The sequence below is a fragment of the Ovis canadensis genome, chromosome 1 (assembly GCF_042477335.2).
Source record: "Ovis canadensis isolate MfBH-ARS-UI-01 breed Bighorn chromosome 1, ARS-UI_OviCan_v2, whole genome shotgun sequence".
NCBI lineage: Eukaryota > Metazoa > Chordata > Mammalia > Artiodactyla > Bovidae > Ovis > Ovis canadensis.
The window spans coordinates 13,736,280-13,763,922 of record NC_091245.1 but is presented as its reverse complement, the minus strand read 5'-3'; positions in this window follow the sequence as shown (position 1 = coordinate 13,763,922).

Here is a 27,643-nt window from a genome sequence, read left to right as displayed (position 1 = left end):
GCGTGTACCCAGCATTGACTCCGGATACTTCTCCATGATGACAAGCCATGTCATCCCTCTCCTGCGTTATTGTCACAGCCCACTTCCTAGTCTACTTTCTAACACAGACACAGCAGCTTGGAGTGATCTTCACAAAGCGACATTCCCCGAGGATTCCCCATCTCACTCAGAGTCCAAGCCAAAATCCTTACAAATGCCTTACAGGATTCTATATGAGCTGAGCCCTGGCTATACTCCCCCTAACCCTCCCACTCCATCTCTCACCACCCTGGCCCCTATTCTCCCAGCTCCAGCCATCCTGACGCACTTGCTTGCCTCAAACTCCCCTCACCTGCTCCTACCTTAGGGCCTTTGCACTGGCTGGTCCCTCTGCCCAAACTCCCGCTCCCCACACAGCCATATCCACGTACTTCACTCTACCCAGATGTCTCCTCATCAGAGAGCCTCCTTCAACTGCCCAAAACAGAAAGGCAGCCCCTCTCCCAGGGCGCCCTTCCCACCTTACTTGGTTTCACTCTCCCCAGTAGCCCTTATCACCATCAGTCTCCACAAGTAGAACCCAAGCTGCATGAAGGCAGGGTCTCCCATGCGTTTTTGTTTACCGTTCTATCCCCAGCACAGAGACCCCACAACGGGTGGATAGTAAACAACTGTAGAATGAATGAGCGATCATCGGTATAAGCATCACTGTCTATACCCGGCTTGCTCCAGGTCAGATGCAGGAACACAGCACCTCATTGATAGAGTGCAGACATTTTCAACTTTCCTGGGTGAAACTGAGTTGTTGTCCAAAACGCCTGGCAGTGAACTTGTCATTTTCTTAGATCCTCCCTAACACTTAAAATTTTTGCCAAATTGGTGGGTAAGAACGGTAGCATGTTGTTTTCGTGTGTATACCCCAGTTACTAGTAAAGTGAGGGCCTTTTCTTCTTTCCTAATACCTTCCTTTCATCTTCTTGCCTCATCTTCTCCATCAGGCCAGCCTCTCTGGGACTCAACTGACAACCAAAAAGGTCCAGGCCAGCCGTATTCTCTGATGTAATTCAGTCGGCAAGTATTTACCAAGCAGCTCCACAGTCCAGGCCCTCATCTAGGCCCTGAGGCTGTTCTGTGAACAACAGAGATGAAGCCTTACTTGCATGACGCTTGTCTCTTTGAAGGAAGGTAAAGCAGATAATGAACAAGGACACAAGTAAATGAGATCAGTTGAGCCCACACTCAGCGCCGTGAAGCAGAGTGGCAGGCGGGGTGGAGGAGGGAGGAGTTCTCACAAAAAACCCTTTCTGCAGAGAGGAGGATATTTGAGCTCCATGAGATGAAGCTAGCAGTGGAAAGATCTAGGGAAACACAATCTAGGCAGAAGAAACAGAAAGCTCAGAAGCTCCAGGATAAGCTTGGCAATTTTGAAGGAAAGGAAGAAGCCTGAGGAGCCCGAAGGAAGGAGCTAGATGTGCAAAAATCTGAGGAGGAATATTCCAGTTGAAGGAACAGTAGATGCACAGGCTTTCAGGACAGGGGAGCCTACAAGGCTAGTTAGAGGACCGAAAGGGACCACTGATGCTGAAGCAGAAGGAAGAGGAAGATGAAGCATGCGCAGGGCAGGGGAGGGAGGAGGGCTAGAATGACAGAGCCCGGTCTGGCATTGAAAGGGTTCTGGGCTTTATCACAAAAACAAGGGCAGACGATGAAGGAGTTTATGCCAGGAAGCCATGTCTTCAAACATTTACATCTTTAAGAGAAGCCACATGAAGCATGAATTGGAGGAAATCATAAACAGGCTGAAGGAGACAGATTAGGAGGCTGCAGCAGATACTGGCTATTTTTATGAACCTCTGAAAGCCCTTCTCAGATTTGGGGGCCCATCATTCTGAGCCTTGTGGGCCAGTTCTCCATGCCAGAAGCTAAAACAACAGAAACTTGTGGGGAGTGAGCTGGGACAGCCACTTCACTGCTCCTGCCTGGGGTTTGAGTCTGCAGCCAGTGAAGTCATTCCACTGCAGACGTGGGAGTGCATGGTGGCATTCACCGTGACCATCAGAGGAGGTTCTGTTCAGCTCTGATGCAGGCATGGGCTGGAGGACACGGGGTGTTCAAGAAAGCATGGCCCCAACCATTGCTCAGCCCTAAAACTGGAACCTGGCTGGAAGTCAAGCCCCATGTGGCCAGAGCTTTCCATTTTCCAGAAGAAGCTGAAAAGCCAAAATTTTACATAAATCGCCCTGTGTTTATGCTTATGCTGATTATGCATTAAAATTTTTAAAGCCCTGCAGGTTAGAGCAGAAAGGTCAGACAGAACTTGCCGGTGACCAGCTGATAACCTCTCCTAATGTATCAACCTTTCGGGATGAGGAAGCCCTTTATTCCATCTAACAAGGTGAAAAGGGAGCATTTTAGCAGAGAGTTGGGGAATAGGCAGCTGGAGATAGAAGTTGCTTGATTAAAAGGAGGCAACCAAGTCTCAGCTTCTCCCCAAAGTACACAAGTCCAAGGGCAGAGGCTGAGCTGAATTCAGAGAAAAGTAAGTTGTGGCAGCTCTAGATTAAAGGAGCATAGCTGTAGAAGACCAAGATGGAGAAGGAGAGCAAATCTCCAGGGAGACAGCCCCCATCTGAAGTCAGCCCTGTGCAGTCCTGCAGCATCCCAGTGCCTCTGGAGAGAGCAAGGCAGCGCCAGGAGGAGGAGGCAATGCCTGAGACCTGGGCTTTGCCACTAATGTATCAAATAACCCTGGGCCTGTCACCAGCCACCCTGGGCCTCAACCTGTCCTTCTGCCTCATCAAGGGATTGGGTGGATGAGGCCTAAAGGCCTGCCTAGCCCGGCCATCCTATGCTGCCAGGATCCCCCGACTCCGACAACTGTAGGATGAACAGCCTCTCCAGAGATGCCTTATGGGGGGCGGGGGGCATAGCAGAAGCATGCTGAGACCCGCCACCCCCCACCACCACCATGCACTGAGCAATCATTTCTGGAATAACTTCAGATTCAAGCAGCTTTTGTAAACTGCCCCGTTTAAATTAAAACAAATCAATATGCTTTCTAAAATTTAGTCTCAGCTAAACAGCTGTGACAGTTCATAGCAACCTGAACTTGAAATGAACCCACCCTACGTATAAATAAAGCCTTTGATGTCTTCATTAGTTTCTCACATGCCATTTTTTCACAGTCTATCAGGCTAAGTGCTTTGCAACTTATATATATTTTTGCAGGAGGAGTATTTAACCTTCTGATTAGTCACCGCAAGCAGCACAATGACAGAAACCCTGATTTTGCACACAATGAATTTATTGATAGATTTAGCCCATTAGCTGTATTTACCTGTCAGTTCTATGGACACTAATGAGTTGTTTTTCAAGGACTAATGAGAACTGTAATGGCTAATGGATGTTTACAGCTTCACCGCGCCGCACCATGTGATGCTGTGAGCAGCCGCTCCCGTCCCTCCGAGTCTTTAATTGGCACCATCAGAGGACTCTTTAATTACATTTGAGCAGACAATAAAGATCCCGGCCAAATCAATGGGAGGAAGGCAGCAGGATTCCGCAGGAGGCTGGACACTCCGATGGGCATCAGCCCAGTGCTCCAGCCAGCCCTGTGACTTCCCCTGTAACAACCTTCGGCAGAAGGAAGCACTGTAGATGGTCCAAGCGGGATGTGTCTCTACAGACCTCTCTTCCAGCTCGGGTCACGGTTCTGCCAGGGGAGTATCATCCACAAAGTGGTGACCCCTCCAAGCTTGGGAACATATTGCATTCTTTGATTTAAACTTTTTATTCACGAGGGACACTTCTTCATACGTGATACACCCAAAGATCAACACTGACTGAGGCTGATGTTCAACAGATAATCTTAGCATTAGCAAAGGAGAATTGACTCTTGATAAACTGACAAAACAATTTTGATATTTGTAACAGTTAATCACTTATTCATGCATTGATCCATTTATGCAGCATGTAGCAAGTACCCACTAAAGATAAAATGCACCAAAGAAAGGGAAAAGTAAAATGACATCTCACCAAGTAGGTGAATAAAGAAAAAAAGAGCATCTGAATGCACAGAATGCTTTTAAAGAAATGTCCTGTATGACTTTCCATTGCATAAAAGCTCATTGCAAAGATGATATTTCTATACATAGATCCCAAACTGGCTGGACCTACTTGACACGTTTCTGATCAGAGTCCATACACTTAGATGGTTTAAGAGCACCTTGTTCTTTTTAGTAGATAAAGCTGCTGTTGATCAGTTTGCCTGAAAGGGCAGGGACCAGCTTGGCTGATCAAGCCAGTCTTCTATCAGATGAGGCTGGTGAGAATGAGAGCAGCCTGTGGGAGCTGGTTATGGGGACATTAAGGAACTGTTAGGCCTGGAGAAAATGGAACTGTTTGGATGGGTGGGTTGGAGGGACACCACAAAGGGAGGCCATCTGTTCGTTGACCCGATGGTGTCACACAAGAATCACCAGATGAAAGGCATAGCAGGGCAGTTATTTGAGGGCCAATCTGCTCACAGGCAAACCTATGGCTTAATGTGCCCTCCTAGCAGCTTTGCCTTTGCCCAGTGCCCTAGCCAATCCTGGGAGGAAGGCCTCACATTTCTCAGTGCTTCCCATGGGCCATGAGTGCATTCAATTTGGAGATGAGGAAGGTGTTGGAGAAATTAGAAGAGCAGTTTCCATAGAGAAGTGGGGGTGGAAGCCAGATTTCACAAGGATGAAGGAAGGAGTGGGTGGTGAGGAAGTGGCAGCAGTGACAAGTTGAATGATGGAGAGAGAGAGAGCAGTCACTCAAGGGGGTCAGGGGGACCTGAGCACATTTATAAGTCTCTAGGAGGATGTCAACTGAAAGGGAAAGATTGGAAATGCAAGAAAGGGGCGGTGACTGATGGAGTAAGGTCTCAGAGGTATCAGGAGTGGGATGAGAACAGAATAACAGAGAGAGTAAGAGAGATTGGCCTCAGAATAAGAGAGGGACCCTTTGGACAATAGCAAAGGGGAAGCAATGAAGATGCCCAGCATTTTTGAAGTGGAAAAAGAGAAACGAAGGATGGTTCAGTCTCTACTGCTTTTGTTCTCTGAGAAGATCAGGGCGTCTTGCTCATTTCAGCCTGGAGGAGCGTGGAGAAGACTTGGAGCAGCCACTCGGGCTCTCAGCCAGAGGTCACTCAGAATAAAAGGATCGATCCTCCCAATAACCATTGTCAGGAAACTCAATCAGCAAGGCTTCTTGGCTTTGCCCAAGAAGAAAAAAAAAAAAAAAAGAAACAATAGAATTATTTTCCCAAATTTCAAAATTGTCAGACAGCCATGGGCAGTCAAGGGCACATTGGATGCTTGGAGATTGTGAGACTGTTGATGGGAAGGCTGACCATGGGGTCAAAGTTGGGAGTCTAGAGGAGGAGGATGAATGAAGAGAAGCAAGAAAGATAGGAGAGGCGTGAAGAGCCTGTTGAAGATCAAGAGAAGGTTCTAGGAGAATGAATCAAAATATGGGTAAGCCAAGCGAATATGGGGTTCAGTAGAATTTCAGGACTGACCACACTGAGGCTGCCCAGGGACTGACATCAATCAAGCCCCTTCCCCAAGGCTGGCTTCCTCAAAGTCCCTGAGACTATCCTAGCTGGGGAAAGGAGGCCATAAGCCTTCTTCTCCTTTCCTGTGGCAGATGGGGGTCAGAGCTAGTTGTACTGACTCACTAAGCCCTATATCTGGTATTCCTGGGGTGAATTTCTGGTTCGCCTGTGCCCACCCCTAAGTTACAGCCTTCCACCAAGTTCTGGCAGGTTCCTGCCTCAGTTTTCATGACCAACATCCTGAGCGCTTGTGAGAGCAGAACCATTCTCAGATCTCAACCTCTAGAAGCAGATTCACCTTGACCCTTTCTTTATCTGGATCTTGTGGGTCCTTCCCTTAGGAAGATGGGGTTTTATGTTGGATCCTCTCAGGCAGACGCCAGAGAGGCCCAAGACCACTGACCAAGCCTCAGGAGCTGTCCTGGAGAGAACCTGTCCATAGCGGCGTCCTCAGCTGCACCAAGCCAGAGCTCACATCCCTTCGGTGCTGAGAAGTCCCTGCGGGGATGAGGAAGTCATGAAGGGCCACGTTGGAGGCACTGGGGAGGAGGCCTGAGCTGGGAGTTGTGGTCACTGAGCAAGCAGGAGGATGGAGGGTGTGAGGAGAAGGGGGCTTGGAATGCCCCACCCCACCCCATTCAGCACTTCATTCACTCAACCAGTATTTATTTAGCAAATACTACAGAGTGGCAAGTTCTATGCTTAGCAGGAAGAAGGGATTCCTGGATACGTGAGACACAGCTCTGAAACTAAATCACTCAATGTGGGTGCTACGGTGGTAAATGGAAAGGGTGGTACAGGAGGAGAGAGAGGCCCACGGAGCCAGTCCTGGGAGGCCAGGGAAGGCTTTTGGAGGAAAGGAAAGACAAGTGGGAGATAGCCAGAAGACAGACAAACTGGTATCCTTTCATTCACTCATTGAGTCTCTGCGAGGTACTGTTCTAGGGGCTGGAGATATGACTGGGAACCACAATGATCCCAAATCCCTGTCTGCATTGAGCTTACACCCTAGGTAAGGGCAACTAGAGTATATTCAGGGGATTACAAGCTTTTCAACACAGTTAGAGCCAAGGTCTGAAGGAGCAAGTAATAAGAGACAAGGGTGAGGAGGTGGGAAGGTTGAAATCAGAGGGGCCTGTATTCCCTGATAGGGAGTCTGGGGCTCACCCCCAAAGCTGGAGCATCTCACTGAAGAATTTCACACAGCAATGATCTGCATCTTAATGAATCAGAAAGGCTGTAAGTTGACATTGGAAACTAGTTAAGGGGCAACTGGACTCTAAGTGAGAAATGAGAGGGGCTGGGTAGGGCAGGAGAGAAGTAGAAGAATATGAAGGATCAAAAAAAATTAATGTATGCATTTGACTGCATCAGGAGTTAGTTGCGGCATGCCGGATCTTCCTTGTGTCGTGAGGATTTTCACTGCAGCACATGGGCACTCTAGTTGGGGCACACAGGCTTAGTTGCTCCAGGGTATGAGGGACCTTATTTCCCTGACCAGGGATTGACCCTGGTCTATCAAGTAGTCGTGGTAGTTGCTCATTCATGTCCAACTCTTTGCAACCCAATGGACTCTAGCTGGCCAGGCTCCTCTGTCCATGGAATTCTCCAGGTAAGAATACTGGAGTAGGTGGCCATTTCCTTCCGCAAGGTGGATTCTTAACCCGTGGACCACCAGGGAAGACCTTGAAGGATTTTTAAGAGGTAGAATCAAAGTGGGTAATTGAAGCGGGTAGTCTGTTAGAGGAGAAAAGAAAGAGGAATTTTGGATAGCACTCAGGTTTCTTACATGGGTACACGGAGAGATGCTGTTGCTGAGCAGAATTTAGAGGGAAGTGGAGATTTAAGGGGTAAATAATAGCTTTCCAGATCTATTGAGTTTAAGCTGCTGAGTGTCACTGAGGAATCATGCTGGTCTGAAGCTCAAGTGAGAAACCTGGGTTGCTGAGTCATCAGAAGACCAATGGGAGCTGAGGCCCGTGGGGGTGGGGGATGAGAGGTCTCAGGGAGAGGGGCAAAGAGTAAAGAGAGGAGAGCTGAGAGCAGTGCCTTGAGGATCCCCAATATTGAAAGTGCTGGAAGGGCTGAGGCAGAGGAGCCTGGGAAGAATGAGGATGTACAAAGGAGACCCAACGTTACTGGGCTCTAGGCAGGAGAGGGCAACCAAGAGGGTGTCCGGTAGTTCAGAGAAACCCTGGAAAGGCCTAAAATAGCCATCAGAAGCAGATGAAGCAACATAGAGGCCCTCATGAGATGGGTTTCTATGTAAGTGAGGATGAGCCTGGTGGGGAGAGAGAGGGGGGAGACAAGGAGGTGGAGATGGGCTGCCCCTCCAAGAATCTGGCTCTGAAAAGGAGAGAAAAACAGGCAACAGGGATAATCGTCGGGCTGAGGGAGGGGACTTTTATTTTTAGATGAAAAAATGTCCCATTTATTCATAATCTGAGAAGAAATATCAGGAGAGAGGGACGGGAAGGATGAGGTTGGCGCCATGAGGCAGGAGGAGGGGACTGGCCAAACAGGCTGGGTGGGGGGCCCCGTGGGGGGCTGGATGCAGGGCCTGTGCTCAGGGTTGGTGGGACATTTCTGTCCCCTGGGTGGGAGGAAGGGAGCTGGGCATGGATAGGTTTACACTGAGAACCGGAGGAGAGGGGACAAATGGCAGGAGGCCTCCAGCCACACCATGGTGAATGCGGGTTCCCAGCAATCAACCTCTGCATGTGGAGGAAGCCCTAGAAGGCCTCAGCTTGGTGGCTGGGATCTCAGTGGCAGCTGTAGTGATGCCTCAAGACGGGGTGCACCAATGGGCTCTGCGAAGTGGGGTATGGGGTAGGGGATTGAAGGGGGCAGGATGGGGCTGTGGGTGTCCTTGGCTCCCTACCCTTCATTTTCTTGTAATTTCCCTTACCTTCTCCACTCTCTGGCTTTAAGAACCCTGCAGCACCACAGGATCCTGCCAGCTGGCAGGAACAGCACCAAGTTGCCCCTGGGATGAGACAGAATGTGGACCAAGAAACAAAAGCTCCCATTTCTAGAGGGAAGCATCCTGTGCCATGCTGGCCTGGATGATTGCTGCTGCTGCTGCTGCTGCTAAGTCGCTTCAGTTGTGTCCGACTTTGTGAGACCCCTTAGACGGCAGCCCACCAGGCTCCTCCGTCCCTGGGATTCTCCAGGCAAGAACACTGGAGTGGGTTGCCATTTCCTTCTCCAATGTGTGAAAGCGAAGTTGCTCAGCTGTCTCCGACTCTTCACAACCCCATGGACTGCAGCCTACCAGGCTCCTCTGTCCCTGGGATTTTCCAGGCAAGAGTACTGGAGTGGGGTGCCATTGATGACAATAGAGGATTTGATAGGAGGGAAGGAGAGAGGGAGGGAGGGTGGAGGAGAGCGCAAGAGAAAAAGAAAACATTTGTCTCATTTGTACTTACTGTGGGCAACGCCACGCCTGGTGCTTTGGAAATATTCACTTGTTTAATTCTCAAACCGAGAATTTGGGTGAGGTGGAGTTATCCCTACTGTGTGTGTGTGTGCTAAGTCGCTTCAGTTGTGCCCAACTCTTTATGACCCCATGGACTGTAGCCCTCCAGGCTCCTCTGTCCATGGAATTCTCCAGGCAGGAATACTGGAGTGGATTGCCATGCCCTTTCCAGGGGATCTTTCTGACCCAGGGATCAAATTCATGCCTCTTGCATTAGCAGGCAGGTTCTTTACCACTAGCACCACCTAGGAAGCCCACTAACTGTAATAACGGGAAATCCAAGGCTCTTGACTGTTCTCAGGAGAAGGCAATGGCACCCCACTCCAGCACTCTTGCCTGGAAAATCCCATGGACGGAGGAGCCTGGAAAGCTGCAGTCCATGGGGTCGCTGAGGGTCGGACATGACTGAGCGACTTCACTTTCACTTTTCACTTTAATGCATTGGAGAAGGGAATGGCAACCCACTCCAGTGTTCTTGCCTGGAGAATCCCAGGGACGGGGGAGCCTGGTGGGCTGCCGTCTATGGGGTCACACAGAGTTGGACACAACTGAAGCGACTTAGCAGCAGCAGCAGCAGACTGTTCTCAAGCATCCACAGAGAGTGGCCAAGAACGGGGTTTTCAGTCCAGACTCGTCTTCCCTCTGTGGCTGGGCTCCCCTCCACAAGATCCACTACTTCCTCCAGACCTTACCTCTGCCACTGCTCTTGGACCCATAGCCACCTGCCCCACGACTGTAGCCACACTGCAGTCCCTGCATCACAGTTGGTCAGGTGAAGACCCCTGCCTGTGGGGCCTGGAAGGAAGCAGCAATGAAGTCACACACCGCTAAACCTAAACATGAAAGTGAAAAGGAGAAAGCACTTGTCTTGGAGCCATAAACGTGAGTGAGCCCAGTTCCTGGCTCTAAAACCCACCAGCTGTGACCTTGGAGGGATCATTTCACCCATAAACCTCTAAAGAACAAGAATCCCTACCTTGTGGGGTTGTCTGAAGAGTCAAATATAATCAGGGTTGTGCTGGTAAAAAGGTTAACAAACCAGCTATCCCCCCCAAAAAAGAAAGAAGGTAAAAAAGAAAGCCAGGATATGTGCTGTTGGCCAATTTGCCTGGTACAGATACTCCCACCACTGGTGATACCAAGCACAAATGTGACATCACTCAGTACAGCATTGGAAAGAGATACGGGGTAACAGACCATGTGGAGAACTTCCTCCAGACTGATCCAGTAGACAGAAAGCGCCTCTGGGGTACTATTTCTAGACTAGAGCTGATAATAAAAGAATTAGAAAATGATGTCATTTTTAGGGTTGATTGCCTTTGTTTTAAACATAATTTATTTAATTGTAAGTTTATATAATCTGATCTTTATAATGATGGCTGTGTTTAACAACTGGCTCACAAATTTCCTAAAATGTAAGCAGCAGCTCTCATGAGCCAGCTCCTACACACCACTGATCATAGTGACTAAACTGGTGCTGAGTTAAGGGGTGAGATTGGGATTCAAACCCTGATCTGGCTGGCTCTAGAGTCCCCACCACCACCAGCTTCTTGCCTGCTCTGCAAGGCGGGGCTCTGGCTGCCTAGAATGGCTAGTCAGCCCAGGCTCTGGCAGAGAGAAGGGAGGGGGACACTGATCCACAGGCACCACAACAGAGAAACTTAACAGGGCCTCCCTTCTCCACTGTACCAGGTTTGGGGTCAGCTGGGGTAGCAGCCACCTTCCCTGCTTCTGTTGATCAAAGCCAGGAGCAGCTTTTGTAATGTTGTTGATTCACTAAGTCATGTTCAACTCTTTGTGACCCTATGACTACAGCATGCCAGGCTCTCCTGTCCTTCACTATCTCCCAGAGTTTACTCAGATTCATGTTCACTGACTCAGTGATGCTATCTAACCATCTCATCCTCTGCCATCTCCTCCTCCTTTTGCTTTCAATCTTTCCCAGCATCCGGGTCTTTACCAATGAGTCAGTCCTTTGCATCAGGTGGCCAAAGTATTGGAGCTCAACATCAGTCCTTCCAAAGAATATTTACGACAGATTTCCTTTAGGATTGACTAGTTTGATCTCCTTGCAGTCCAAGGGACTCTAAAGAATCTTCTCCAACACCACACTTCAAAAGCATCAATTCTTCGGCACTCAGCTGCCTTATGGTCCAAGTCTCACATCTGTGCACAACTAATGGAAAAGTCATAACTTGACTATACGGACCTTTGTTGACAAAGTGATATCTTTGTTTTTCAATACAAAGTCTAGGTTTGGTATAGGTTTCCTCCCAAGGAACAAGTGTCTTTTAATTTCATGGCTGCAACCACCATCAGCAGTGATTTTGGAGACCAAGGATAAAAGGCTTTGGAGCCCAAGCTTTTGCAACAATCCTGTAATAAAGCCTATCTTTGGGACCCAGCACTTTTTGTTCTTCCCAAGAGTCAGACCACCAAGTCCCTCCATCCATCCTCAACATCCCAGAGCCCCAATTTCCCATCAAAATGAACAGATTGGATCAGCTAACCTTAAAAGTCCCTTCCAGATCTGAAGTCATCAGACCTGAGTCCAGACATAAATAAGTGATGCTGGAGGTTCTGATAGCTTCAGAATCAAGGTGACAAGATCATGGCAGGAGCCCAAAGATGTGCTGAAGGGAGTTGGATGGGAGAGAGAGACCAGATAGGAAGACACTGTGCCAGTTTCCTTGAGACGTTTCAAAGAGGTGGCTGAAAGGGAGACAAGAGAACACATTTCATTGCCTGCCTGAGAGTGAGCGGACCCTTCTGGTCCTGCTCCCCACTGTGACGATCATGATGATGGTTACTGTCTTCTCTGACATTCGCCTCCCTCTCCTCACCCATAAAATGCTAAGGCTGAGCTATGGCATGTGTACTGTGGGAGACAGGCCCAGCTGTAAGTAAGGAGATGGAGAAGAAGGGAAGGCTGTGCGATGTGTGCCTACTGGCCAAGAAGAGAGAGGAGGAGGGCCCAGTAGCTCAGTACTCTCACTTTCAAGAGTGGAAAAATGGCGAGAGGGATTGTGAGGTGGAGGGTGTCAGCTCAGCCAGTGTGCATGGGGCTGGCGGTACCTCTGCTGTCTGAATGGTGTCCCAGCCCTGCAGTCATCCCAGGGCCTGGGCACAAAGGTGAGCTCTGCCTGGGGATGCTAGAAGGATGCAGGGTTGATCTTCACGGTGTTGCCATGGAACCCCAGGAGAACCGCAGGCTGGAAAATGACTGCTGGGTGCAGCTCCATCTCGAAGGAGCCCGCATCACGCCTTTGGCAGAATATCGGGTGGGAGTCTGGGTACACAATGAGCTATTGTTCTTGGAGGCTTTACACGAAATCTGTTTCCAAGGTTTTATGAATCATTTTGCTGCTGATCTTAAAAAAATAATAATATACAAGTCTCGGTGGAGGAAGCCTTCAGCTTCTTTTCTCCGAGAGGACATGAATTCAGGGAGAATTTTTTGCCGTGTCTTGCCTGCACAGGAACTTGATCTTCCCCACAACTGTCAGAAAAGCCTCTTTGAAGACTGTGATGCTGCCTGTGGCACAGGCCACCTCGGCAATGAGCCTCTCAGTCTGGGAAGTAAATCCTGGATCCCGAGGAGGGAACAAAATGTACACACACTTGGGAACTGCCAAGAGAAATTGATGACAAGCCGCTCAAGCTAAGGCCAAGCAGCTGCTGGGTGACCCGGGCAGTCACCATCCAGGCCTGAGCTCTCAGCAAGTCAAGCTCAGCAGGGACAGCCTCTGCAGAAGAGTGGCTTAGGCCTCCCAGAATACGAGCTTTCGCTTAAAGTGATAAAGTTCTCCCTTTGTTTGCCAAGAACTCGCTTCCCAGAATGCATGCACACATCATGGCCAGGCAGTTCCCTGCTTGATTCTTCATTCAATTGCCTCCTTGCATATTGGCCTGCTGTCTGTCTGCCGAGGTTTCTCTTTGAAAGCCAGACCACAGAAGATCATGTGGGAACAGCCTTGGGTGCCAGTTACCAAAGGTTCAGTGGCTGGGCCACTTGAGGAGTCCCCTCTCCCAGGCAGAAGCTAGAGCACTGGGTCCCTCCTAGCCCACCTACCCCCAGCCCATCCCCACCTTACAGCAGATCTTAGCAATTTGCTGTGCCAACGGCCAGGAGATGGAATCCACACCAGACAGTGGTCCATGAAGGATGCTCATTCATGCCATGGTCTCTCTCAGTTTTGTTTTTCCAAATAAAAAATGGGGGTGAGGTAGGGTTGTCTAGAGCTCATCTGGCTCTGCCACCATCATCAACATGGTTTCCAACTGCTGTTTTTCAGCAAAGGCCGCATCCTTTTTTTACCTAGACATGCACCAGGTTTTGCATGCTGCTCCCTTCCTGGACTTGAATCCTGCCTCAATCTCTCCCCTGTCCCCAGATCCCATGACTCTAAAACTTGTCCCAATCTCAGTCCCAGCCCCGGCTGATGCTCTCCTCGCCTCCCGGGCCTCGGTCCCTGCCTGGCTCCTCCATACAGATGGTTCCAGCGCCGGTTATTATTTAAGCGAGCTGCTTCTGGCTCACATGTTAATTAAAACCCGCTGTCCAAAATCTCTTGGTACAATTTGCAGTGTAATCTGTAGCCTCTAGTGCATCATTGTATCTCTATTAAAAGGGATTCTCTGTAATGATGCGGGGATTTAATTAGTTTCTTTGCCAATGTTGTAAAACACAGTGATAAACGAGCCAACAGGTCTGAGGATCATTATTCTCCTCAAGATGAGCTTATTAGCTGATTATGAATCATTAACAAAGTCTACACGGGATTTTCTTATCTAATTCAACACAATTTTTAACATTCAGTGTTCAACATCCATTTCTCTTCACCAGCAACATTGGGTGGTGATTGCAACCTTGTACGTATGGTTTCCTATTCTTGGCTTGGGTTTTCCCTCTCTTAGTATTTAATTTTAGATATATCAAGAGGGAGAACTCCATATAGGGACTCCAAATTTAGATATACATTGGACACCATATTGTGATAAATTCAGGGACCTACTTTACGGTGAGAAGCAGCCACTATGAACTGGGAACATGTGTGTCTGTGCACACTTGTGTATATGTGTCTGTCTATAGTGGAGGGACTGCCTGGGGCTGTACAAGTTCTTACGTGCATGGGTGTGTGCGCTCTGTGTAGTCACACGTGTATATGTCCACAAGCCTGTGGATGGCTGTTTGTTTAGTATGCATCTTGCGTATATATGGATGTGCGTATACCCACACATATGTGCACGCAAGTACATGCACATAGGGGTGAAATTAAGGAAAGAGAAACTTCTGGACTTCTGGCTTTCAGACTGATGCTCTTCAACTACTCCATGGGATATCAGTATCCCCAAAAAGTTTTAGATGAACACGAGCGTCTCCTGTCTCCCCAGATCAGGGTCAGTTCCTTTTGGTGAGCATACATATGGGTCCCTGACATGAAAAGAAGAAATTGAAGCGTTGTCACTTCAGAACTGCAATGATCAAGAGACTCTACGTAGGGGACAATATACATGTAAGCTTAACTCACAGCTTCGGTGGCTTGAAGGCCCACAAAGTTCAGACCTAAGATACCTAGGACAGAGGGAGACAAGTAAAGCCAAGTTCAAGCATGATGGATGGTATGGAGAGAATTGTGTCTCTCTGAAGTTCGTATGTTAAGATCTTACCCCTAGTACTTCAAAATATGACTGTATTTCAGATATGGTCTTTAAAGAAGTAATTAAGTTAAAATGAAGACATTGTGGTAGGTCCAAATCCAATGATTGGCATCCTTGTAAGAAGAAAAAACGTGGACACAGACACAACTGAAAAAGGACCACGTGAGAACACAGGGAGAAGATAGCCGTCTACCAGCTGAGAAGAGAGGACTCAGCAGGAACCAACACTGCCAACAACTTGACCTCAGTCTTCTAGCTTCCAGAATTGTGAGACAATTAATTCTGTGAAGCCACCCAGTCTATGGTACTTCATTATGGCAGCCACAGCATATGAGACCAAGGAACAAACACTTACAGAGAATTCTTCATCCAGGTGTCATTGCAATGTTCAAAGGAAGGCAATAGACAGGTGCACACTTGAGGCCAGTGTCCACTGGTTACCAAGCAGGTCCAATGTGACCAGGTTGGCAAAGCAGTGGACAGCTAGGCAATAAGAAATCTATATGAAGTATACTGATTCCAAGTGATTCATCCATTCAAAGATGGAAATCGGCAAGTAGGGGTGCTGAAAAGAGCCCCCAGCCAAACCAGTGGACTATTAGGACAGCTCACATTCTAGTAGGGATATGAAGCTCTGGACAAGGACACAGAGGTAGAACCCTGATCGTGCGAGGACAACCAGTACAGTGGTCAGTAGGAAAGGCTTTGCAGAGCTTTCCACAGGCCCTCGGGAGCAAAGCAGTTACCCCACAAAGGTTTGTTGAATGATTGAGCATAAGTTAACTACCATTTCTATATCAGTTTGTTCTTGCTGTGTAACAAAACATCCCAAAATGTAGTAGCTTAAAATAATAACCATTTATTATTACTCATAAGTCTGTAGGTCATCTACAGACTTATAAGTCTGTAGGTCATCTACAGACTTATAAGTCTATAGGTCATCTACAGACTTATGATTTGAGTCTATTTGTTTCTGTTAATTTGAGTCTACTTTCTGCCAGTCTGGGCTAGGCTTGTCTGATCTTGGCTGCATTTACTCATGTATCTACTGTGAACCAGCCTTAGTCTGGATGCTGGATGTTCTAGGATGGCCTCGTCTGGAACAACACAGGTACCCTCCATCTGTCTCCCACATCTCTCCAAAAGGGTAGCCCAAGTATCTTCTCAAGTCAGCAGGTGGGGTCAAGCAACAGAGACAGCAAATATCAAGACAAGAGAGAACTAGCCTTCAACAGGTGTCCAAGAGAAAGTTAGTCTGCTCATCATGGGGAAGGCAGAAGTTCAAGAGAGGACATTGAAACCTACAAGCACCTTTTCAGCCCCTGCCTATATTACATTTGCAAACATCATATTGACCAAGGTAAGTCATGTGTCCAAGTCCAGCATCCAAGTAGGATGGGACTACAAAGCTATAGGGCAAAGGGTTTGGATACAGGAAAGCCATTAATTGAGCCACTGGTGTCACTAATCTACCATGGCAGTGAGTTCAGAAATGTTTGAAGCAGAAGTCAGTGGGAGTAAAACTAAATCCAGACTCACATGCTGCTGAAGTGAAACCACTTTTTTTCCCGTCCTTGACCAGGATTGACTCAAAGACAGTAAGAGCTGAGTCTGACCTTATGTAGCTCTGCAGGAAGAGGCTGCAATTAACCTCTTCTGAATGGCCCCTTAGGCTACTGCCCAACTGTATATAAATTGGAGTACCACTAGATTTTATGTGGGAAGCTAAACATCATGGGGTCTTCAGAGTGTTGCCCTGGGTACCCTTCTCACTCTGTACACTCCGCCTGAGTAATCACATTCCCTCTCATCATTTCAACCACTTTTCTCCTGCCCTGTCACAGCTGAGAAACCATCAAAGGTAGTGGATCAACAGGACAATACCTTTTAATTGGGAATTGTGAGGGAAGGGGTGAAAATATCTCCTGAGGTACACTAAAGTAAGTATTAGACTCTGAGATGTGCTGCGGTAATTTAGAATTCTCCCCAGAAGTTCTGATAAATATCACATCACCAGCCCAGATTGTTCTCCTAAGCAACAAACCCATAAATCCAGCTTTCTATGCCTATCTTCACTTGGATGTCCCATAGATAACCAGAACAGAAATGAAGTAATGCCGGTCAAAATCTGATTCTCCTCCTATGCTCTTTATCTTTTTTTGCGGGGGGGGGGGGGCCATGCTATGCAAAATGCAGAATTTTAGTTCCCTGATCAGGGATGGAACCCAGGCCTCCCGCAGTGGAAATGTAGAGTCTTAACCACTGGACCACCAAGGAAGTCTCCTAGGCTCCTTATCTTGATGAATGACCCCATTGTCCATGCAGTCACCCAAGCCTGAAGTCTGGGAGTTACCCTCAACTCCTGTTTTTCCTTCATGAGTCCTACTCCACCCCGTATCACCATAGTTAGCAAGTTTTTGTCATGGGATATTTCAGAGCATAAAAACTATTCAGCAGTCTCCCACTGCCCAAACATCTTCACACCATTCAAAGCACCTTGAAGAACCTGGCTTCCTTTCCAGCCTCAACTCTCCCCACTCTCCTGAGTGAGTTTTATCCTCTCCATCTCTTTCCATTTGGGGGATGGCAGCTTGACTTCACTCTGAGGCTTTTGTATGCATTATTTCTTCTGCTTGAAATATTCACCAGCAGAGTGATATTAAAAATATTACTTATTTTTTATTTATAATAATAAATAATAACTCCATTATGCCAAATTGCTCCTTGGGCTTCAAATCTCAATCCAGGTGTCCCTTTCTCATACTTTGGGGGTAGTCAACTACCCCCGTAGTTTGGTTCAAGTCCTTTCCCATGGTATTCCCCTTTACAGGACTTGTCACATTGTATTTTATCCCCCTTTGCATCAAATCCCTACTAAGCTATAAGCTCCTTGGAGATAGAAACCATGTCGATTCCTAGTTTAGTTCCTACATGTGGTAGAGTGATTAGCACAGTTCAGTTCACTTCAGTCGCTCAGTCGTGTCTGACTTTTTGTGACCCCCCATGGACTGCAGCACGCCAGGCCTACCTGTCCATTACCAACTCCCAGAGTTTACTCAAACTCATGTCCATCGAGTAGGTGATGCCATCCAGCCATCTCATCCTCTGTTGTCCCCTTCTCCTCCTGCCTTAAATCTTTTCCCAGCATCAGGGTCTTTCCCAGTGAGTCAGTTCTTTGCATCAGGGGGCCAAATTATCAGAGTTTCAGCTTCAGCATCAGTCCTTCCAATGAATATTCAGGACTGATTTCCTTTAGGATTGGCAGGTTGGATCTCCTTGCTTTCCAAGGGACTCTCAAGAGTCTTCTCCAACACCACACTTCAAAAGCATCAATTCTTTGGCGCTCAGCCTTCTTCACAGTCGAACTCTCACCTCCATACATGACTACTGGAAAAACCATAGCTTTGACTAGACAGACCTTTGTTGGCAAAGCAATGTCTCTGCTTTTTAATATGCTCTCTAAGTTGATCATAGCTTTTCTTCCAAGGAGCAAGCATCTTTTAATTTCATGGCTGCAATCACCATCTGCAGTGATTTTGGAGCCCCAAAATATAAAGTATGCCACTGTTTCCACTGTTTCCCCATCTATTTGTCATGAAGTGATTAGCTCAAAATATCCAAAATGTGGTACTTCAGTGCAGTCTCAAAAATGATGGAATGATCTCTGTTCATTTCCAAGGCAAACCATTCAATATCACAGTAATCCAAGTCTATGCCCCAACCAGAAATGCTGAAAAAGCTGAAGTTGAACAGTTCTATGAAGACCTACAAGACTTTCTAGAACTAACACTCAAAAAAGATGTCCTTTTCATCATGGGGAACTGGAATGCAAAAGCAGGAAGTCAAGAGATTCCTGGAGTAATAGGCAAATTTGGCCTTGGAGTACAAAATGAAGCAGGGCAAAGGCTAACAGAGTTTTGCCAAGAGAACTCACTGGTCATAGCAACACCCTCTTCCAACAACACAACACAAGAGAAGACTCTACACATGGACATCCCAAGATAGACAATACTGAAATCAGATTGATTATTATATTCTTTGCAGCTAAAGATGGAGAAGCTCTATACAGTCAGCAAAAACAAGACTGGGAGCTGACTATGGCTCAGATCATGAACTCCTTATTGCAAAATTCAGACTTAGATTGAAGAAAGTAGGGAAAACCACTAGACCATTCAGGTATGACCTAAATCAAATCTCTTATGGTGGAAGTGACAAATAGATTCAATAGATCTGATAGACAGAGTGCCTGGAGAACTATGGATGGAGGTTTGTGACATTCTACAGGAGGCAGTGATCAAGATCATCCCCAAGAAAAAGAAATGCAAAAAAGCAAAATGGTTATCTGGGGAGGCCTTACAAATATCTGCAAAAAGAGGAGAAGCAGAAGGTAAAGGAGAAAAGGAAAGATATACCCATCTGAATGCAGCCTTCCAAAGAATAGCAAGGAGAGATAAGAAAGTCTTCCTCAGTGATCAATGCAAAGAAATAGAAGAAAACAATAGAATGGGAAAGACTAGAGATCTCTTCAAGAAAATTAGTGATACCAAGGGAGCATTTCATGCAAAGATGGGCACAATGAAGGACAGAAATTGTAAGGACCTAAAAGAAGCAGAAGATATTAAGAAGCGGTGGCAAGAATACACAGAAGAACTGTACACAAAAAGATCTTCATGACCCAGAAAACCACGATGGTGTGATCACTCACCTAGAGCCAGACATCCTGGAATGCAAAGTCAAGTGGGCCTTAGGAAGCATCACTACAAACAAAGCTAGTGGAGGTGATGGAATTCCAGCTGAGCTATTTCAAGTCCTAAAAGATGAAGCTGTGAAAGTGCTGCACTCAATATGCCAGCAAATTTGGAAAACTCAGCAGTGGCCACAGGACTGGAAAAGGTCAGTTTTCATTCCAATCTCAAATAAGGGCAATGCCAAAGAATGTTCAAACTACTGTACAATTGCACTCATCTCACACACTAGCAGAGTAATGCTCAAAATTCTCCAAGCCAGGCTTCAACAATATGCGAACTATGAACTTCCAGATGTTCAAGCTGGATTTAGAAAAGGCAGAGGAACCAGAGATCAAATTGCCAACATCCGCTAGATCATCAAAAAAGCAAGAGAGTTCCAGAAAAACATCTATTTCTGCTTTATTGACTATGCCAAAGCCTTTGATTGTGTGGATCACCACAAACTGGAAAATTCTTCAAGCAGTGGGAACACCAGACCATTTTACCTGCCTCCTGAGAAATCTGTATGTAGGTCAAGAAACAACAGTTAGAACTGGACATGGAACAACAGACTGGTTCCAAATTGGGAAAGGATTATGTCAAGTCTGTATATTGTCACCCTGCTTATTTAACTTCTATGCAGAGTACATCATGAGAAACACTGGGCTGGAAGAAGCACAAGCTGGAATCAAGATTGCCGGGAGAAATATCAATAACCTCAGATATGCAGATGACACCACCCTTATGGCAGATAGTGAAGAGGAACTAAAAAGCCTCTTGATGAAAGTGAAAGAGGAGAGTGAAAAAACTGGTTTAAAGCTCAGCATTTCAAAACGAAGATCATGGCATCCAGTTCGATCACTTCATGGGAAATAGAGGGGAAACAGTGGAAACAGAGGAAACAGAGAGACTTTATTTTCTTGGGCTCCAAAATCACTGTGGATGGTGAGTGCAGCCATGAAATTAAGAGACGCTTGCTCCTTGGAAGAAAAGCTATGACCAAACTGGACAGCATATTAAAAAGCAGAGATGTTACTTTGCCAACAAAGGTCCATCTAGTCAAATCTATGGTTTTTCCAGGAGTCATGTATGGATGTGAGAGTTGGACTATAAAGAAAGCTGAGCACTGAAGAATTGATGCTTTAGAACTGTGGTGTTGAAGAAAACTTTAAGAGTCCCTTGGACTGCAAGGAGATCCAACCAGTCCATCCTAAAGGAGATCAGTCCTGAATATTCATTGGAAGGACCGACGTTGAAGCTGAAACTATAATAATTTGGCCACCTGATGCGAAGAACTGACTCCTTAGAAAAGACCCTGATGCTGGGAAAGATTGAAGGCAGGAGGAGAAAGGGATGACAGAGGATGGGATGGTTGGATGGCATCACTGACTCGATAGACTTGAGTTTGAGAAAGCTCCGGGAGTTGGTGATGGACAGGGAATCCCGCCATGCTGCAGTCCATGGGGTCACAAAGAGTCAGACACGACTGAGTGACTGGACTGAACTGATTAACACAAAGTGGACATATAATAAATGTTTAATAAATGAATGAAATCCAGATGTCACATGGCAATTGATTTACATACCCAAGGGGAATTTCCAAGCTACTTATGTGAAATCTCTTTGTAGGATGCCAGTAGTCACCTCTCAGTTAAAGTTTTTACATCTGTGGCTTACTTTAAACAAGGAAATCTCAATAAGCAAGAAGGCAATCGACCGGAAAATTCATTCTCTGCTCTCTGCTTACACAAGAATCCTACTCTATGCCCAATACCTAATGAAAATCTTCTAGAATTATTGACTAAAATTTAGATATGTATCTGCTTTCCAAACTTTATGTTACTATGTTGCAAGAGGTTACTACACTATGGATGGCAGCATTCATTGTAATCTACTTAAATATAATGACTTTTAATTTTGGTTTAACCTAAAGAAAAAAAGTAAAGCTGTCTTTTCTGTCTTCAAATATCTGAAAAGATTTGTGCAGGCAGACTTGAATGGGTGTCTTCATAGGACAGATATAGGGGAAGATTTTTCTCTCCATAGAATATCTTTCTCACGGACAGAAGCAGCACAACAGGATAAACTCTAAAATGGGCACACTCATAGAGAGAATTAATGGAAAATGATATTTAAGAATTTCTCAAGAACATAGAACAAATAGATTCAAAGTGTAAAAGAGCACTTTAGAGACATGAAGGATAGATTGAGAAGCTAATGGAGCTTCAGAATATCAGAACTGAGAATTTTTCAGAATTAAGGGAATAGAATTAATTACATCAAAAATATATTAAATGAAGATAATTCTACACCTAAAAGACATATAGAAAGCCTGTACAATATCAGAAAGAAACATAAAATCCTTAAAACTGCCAGGAAAAAAAAAGACAGATAATTTAGGTAAGTGCTAAAGGAGAATAATTGGTGAACTTGAGTTTGATACCCAGATAAATTATCATTCAAAATGAGGGAGGAAAAGACTTTTTAAAACATAAAAAGGTTATAAGTTTCCCAACTCATTAAAAGAACGGTTAGAGACTAGAGTTAGAATTGCATCTCCAACATGTAAAGTTGGAAATCCCATCCCTACAACAACAAAAGAGCTGGAAAACTGAAAATCAATGATTTTTCTTAGACTCATTAGAGAATTAAGATCAAAGGACCAACTACATTGAAAGCTGGAGAGAAAGCTGAATGCAGAGAATCACAGCCAAGATCAACTTCCCTAGAGGAAAAGTTGCTAAAGCCATAAACTTGTAGGAACACTTAAACAGTAATTTTGATAAATGTATGGATACGGAATGTAAAATAGTGTCAGTGAGAAACTCTTCAGAGCCTCAGTCATAAGGAACCTTGCACTTCCATGGGTTTTACCTCCAGGAACCCCACAAAGTTGTCTTGTTGAGGAGTAAAGACAAAAGCCCCATGTTTCTGGCCGCAGGGAGAGAAGGTAACAATTTTGGAATAATGCCCAGAGCATTCACCTTAACAGAGACCTATTTACTGGGGGAAAAGACTTTCAAAGAACTCTAGCTGAAGGGGGAAAGGCAACGTACCCAATTCCAGCCCCCTCTAGCCTTCCTGTCTCATCTAAAGGGAGTGGGGAGGAGATGTGATACACATTTGTGACGGTCATAGCTCAGGGACACTGGCTCACTAAAGACTAAGACCTAATCATAGGACTATAGAACGTGTCCCTCCTCCTACACCTTACCACCCATCCATAAGGCCACAGCATAACAGCAGGTCACAGCTGAAACATCAGCAAGGCTCATACTCTATTCAAGAAGGAGATTTTATGAAAACTCAAAGATAACAAGCAAGACATAAAACAAGGACACTGGAGGAAATTAAAGCCTTTGACACCTATAGCTACAACCAAGGTTAAATAAGCCCAGCTCCTAGCCACATTAATATAAAACCTCACACTAAAGGTCTATTTACCTCACCTCTTATTACCTAACACATCATGTTTTACTCAGTAGAAAAAATAAATAAATAAGTAACCTGGCTTTAATAAATGGGCAAAGGATCTGAATAGACACTTGTCTAGAGAAGATATATAAATAGCCAAATATATGAAAAGATGTTCAACATCACTAATCATTATGGAAATCAAAACCAAAATTTAGATATCGTCTTACACTTATTAAGATGGCTATTATCAAAATGCCAAAAGATAACAATTGGTGACAAGAATGTAAAGAAAAGGAAGTCCTTGTACACTGTTGGTGGAAATGTAAATTGATACAATCATTAAGGGAACCAGTTTTTAGGTTCCTCAAAATTTTTAAATATAATTACCATGTGATACCATAATCCCTCTTCTGGGGGGGGGGGGGCGGTATATCCAAATGAAATAAAATCACTGCCTCGAAGATGTATCCAGGTTCATTGCACCATTATTGGCAATAGCCAAGATTTAGAACAACCGAAGGGACCATCTAGGGCTTCCCGGGGAGGCACTAGTGGTAAAGAGCCTGCCTACCAATGAAGAGATGTAAGAGACACAGTTTCAATCCCTGAGTTGGGAAGATCCCCTGGAGGAGGGCATGGCAACCAACTCCAGTGTTCTTGCCTGGAGAATCCCATGGCCAGAGGAGCCCGGTGGGCTATGTTCCATGAGGTCACAAAGAGTTGAACACAACTGAAGCAACTTAGCACAGCACAGCATAGCAAGGGACCATCTGCTGATAAATGGATGAAGAAACAAACACACACACACAAATATTATTTAGTCTTAAAAAAGAAGGGCTTTCTGCCATTTGTGAAAACTTGGCTGAATTTGAAGGACATTATGTTAAGTGAAATAAGCCAGACACAGAAAGACAGATACTGCATGATCTCACTTATATGTCAAACTTTTTCAAAAAAGTGTCAAACTCATACTAATAGAGAATAGAATTGTGAGTAACAGAGATTGGGAAATGGTAGGAAGGGGAGTTACTGATCGAAGGTTACAAACTTTCTGTTATAAGATGAGTAAGTTCTGGAAACCTAATGTACAGCATGAAGACTATAGTTAATAATGTACTGTATGCTTGAAAATGCTAACAGAGTAGATCACAAGCGTTCTTACAAAGAAAATGGTAACTATGTGAGGTGATGACTATGTTAATTAACTTCACTGTGGTAGTCATTCCATAACATATACTATATCAAAACATCAACTTAAATATCACATTTTTTTGTCAATCATGCCTCAATGAATCTGGAAAAATTTTAACTTAAAAGCTTAGTGTTCTCAGAAAAATTGAAATGCAAATGACTTATAAATATATTAATATGTATGGTATTATTAATAATATAATAATAAAAACAATATTATAATAACAATAAATACAAACTAAAATAATAATGAAAACAATAAAGTTTTGATAAAGCTCTAGCCAGGCTAACCAAAAAAACAAATAAAAGAGAGAAAACCCCAAATACCAATATTAGAAATGAAAGAAAAATCATCCCTACTGATCTCATGGACATCAAAGGAATAATAAAGGAATATTATGAAAAACTACACCTGCAAATTTGATACCTTAGGTAAAATAAATAAATTCTTTGAGATATGAACTACCAAAACTCATGAAATGAGAAATAGATAGCATGAATAGGCTTATATCTATTAAAGAAACTCAATTAATAATTAATATTAATATCCTTCAAAAAAAGAAAGCACTAGGCTCAACCATTTATGAAAGAAATAGTATCAATAGAAGTTAAATTGGCACTTCTCAATTCATTCTAGGAGGCCAACATTACCATAATATCAAAACTGGCTAAATGTAAGAAATAAAAGCTATAAGCCAATATCTCTCATGAATATGGATGCAAAAAATCCTCAACAAAATATTAGCAAATTGAATCCAACAATGCATAAAAAGAATTGTACATCACAACCATAACTAAGTAGCATTTATTCTAGCTATGCTACTGATTCAACATTTAAAAATCCATTGATACAAGGCATCCCATCAACAAACTAAAAAAAATCATATCAATTGATGCAGAAAAAAACATCGACAAAATCCAACATCCACTGATGATTTTTAAAACTCAGTAAATTAAAAATAGAGAGGCACTTACTCAACTTTATCTATTTAACTACACATCAGTCAGTTTAGTTCCGTTCAGTCACTCAGTCGTGTCTGACTCTTTGCGACCCCATGAATCGCAGCACGCCAGGCCTCCCTGTCCATCACCAACTCCCGGAGTTCGCTCAGATTCATGTCCATCAAGTCGGTGATGCCATCCAGCCATCTCATCCTCGGTTGGCCCCTTCTCCTCCTGCCCCCAATGCCTCCCAGCATCAGTCTTTTCCAATGAGTCAACTCTTTGCATGAGGTAGCCAAAGTACTGGAGTTTCAGCTTTAGCATCATTTCTTCTAAAGAAATCCCAGGGCTGATCTCCTTCAGAACGGACTGGCTGGATCTCCTTGCAGTCCAAGGGATTCTCAAGAGTCTTCTCCAACACCACACTTCAAAAGCATCAATTCTTCGGTGCTCAGCTTTCTTCACAGTCCAACTCTCACATCCATACATGACCACTGGAAAAACCATAGCCTTGACTAGACAGACCTTTGTTGGCAAAGTAATGTCTCTGCTTTTCAATATGCTATCTAGCTTGGTCATAACTTTTCTTCCAAGGAGTAAGTGTCTTTTAATTTCATGGCTGCAGTTACCATCTGCAGTGATTTTGGAGCCCCCCAAAATAAAGTCTGACACTGTTTCCACTGTTTCCCCATCTATTTCCCATGACATGATGGGACCAGATGCCATGATCTTCGTTTTCTGAATGTTGAACTTTAAGCCAACTTTTTCACTCTCCTCTTTCACTTTCATCAAGAGGCTTTTTAGTTCCTCTTCACTTTCTGCCATAAGGGTAGTGTCATCTGCATATCTGAGGTTACTGATATAACTACACATAGGCACAGACAAACCCAATGGCAAATATCATACTTAATGGTGGAATATTTAGAATTTTCCCCTAAGATTGGGAGCAAGGGAATTATGTTTCCTCTCACCATTTGTACTAGAAATCCTAGCTAATACTATAAGACAAGAAAAAGAAGGGAACGGTATACAAATTTGGAAGGAAGAAAGAAAACTCTATTTTTGCAGATGTTATATTTGCCTGTGTGAGAAAGTTTCACAGAATCAACCAAAAGACTCCTGTAGCTAGTAAGTGATTATGGTAAGTTTATAGGCTATAAGGCTAGTATACAAAATCAATGGCTTCTTTATATACAAACAGTGAATAATTGAGATTTGAAATTTAAAGCACATTATTATTTATAATGGTATTTTAAATGAAATACTTATATATAAAGCTTAATATAGTATTTATAGCAACCATATAAAAACTATAAAATTCTGAGGTAATAAATCAAAGATCTAAATAAATGGAGAGGTATTTTATGTTCACAGACAGCAAGATCAAAATTGTTAAGATAATTTTTTCCAACTTGATCTACAGGTTCAACACAGTCTTAATCAAAATTTTAAAAAACTATTTTGTGGATGTTGACAAACTGAGTCTAAGGTTTATATGGAAAGACAAAAGACACAGAATATCCAACATATGAAGAAGAAAAAAGTTGGAGGACAGGCAGTACTCAATTTCAAGACTTACTATAAATCTACGCCAACCAAGACGGCATAGCATTTAGGAAAAAATAGACACACAAATTGATGGAACAGATAGAGAGTCCAGAAATAAACCCACACAAATAGAATTAGCTGATCTTTGACAAAGGGAACAAAGGAAATTCAATAGAGAAAGAATAGTATTTTCAATAAATGGTGATGAAACAATTGGATTTCTGGATTTTTTAAAACAGTAATCTAGATTCAGATATTACACTTTTCAGAAAAATTTAACTCAAAATGAATCATAGATATAAAAATGAAATTATATAAAATTTCTAGAAGAAAACATAGATCTATGTGACAAAGAAAATCTAAATGACATCTGGGTTTGCAATAAGGTTTTAGATTCCACACCAAAATCATGACCTATGAAGGGAAAAAATTGATATATTAAACTTTTTTAAAATTTTAAAATTCTGTTATTTGAAAGATACTGTTAAGGAAATCAAAACAGAAGCCACATATTGGGAGAAAATACTTGCAAAACATATTTCTGTGTATATGAAAAACTCTTAAAACTTAATGATAAGAACACAAATAGCCTAATTAAAAATGGGCAAAAGATCTGAATACCTCACTGAAGAATGACAAGCAATGCATATGGAAATATGTCTAAGATCACTTGTCATCAGAGAACTGCAAATTAAAACAATGAAATTCCACTGTACATTTATTGGAATGACAAAATCTTTCTTAATTTAAACAAGAAATATCAAATGCTAATGGTGATGTGGAGTAACAGAAACTCTTATCTTGTGATGGTGAGAACACCAAATGGTACAGTCACTTGGGAAGATAGTTCAGCAATCTCTTACAAAGTTAAACATTGCCTTACTAAATAATCCAGCAATCACACTCCTAGGTATATTCTGAATTGATTTGAAAATTTATGTTCATACAAAAACCTGCATGTGAATGTTTATAACAGTTTTTAATAATCACCCAAAGCTTGAAGCAACCAAAATATCACCTACCTTCAGTAGGTGAATGGAAAAACAAACTGTGGTACATCCATACAATGGAAAATTATTTATCAATAAAAAAAAAATTAAGCTGTTAGGCCAC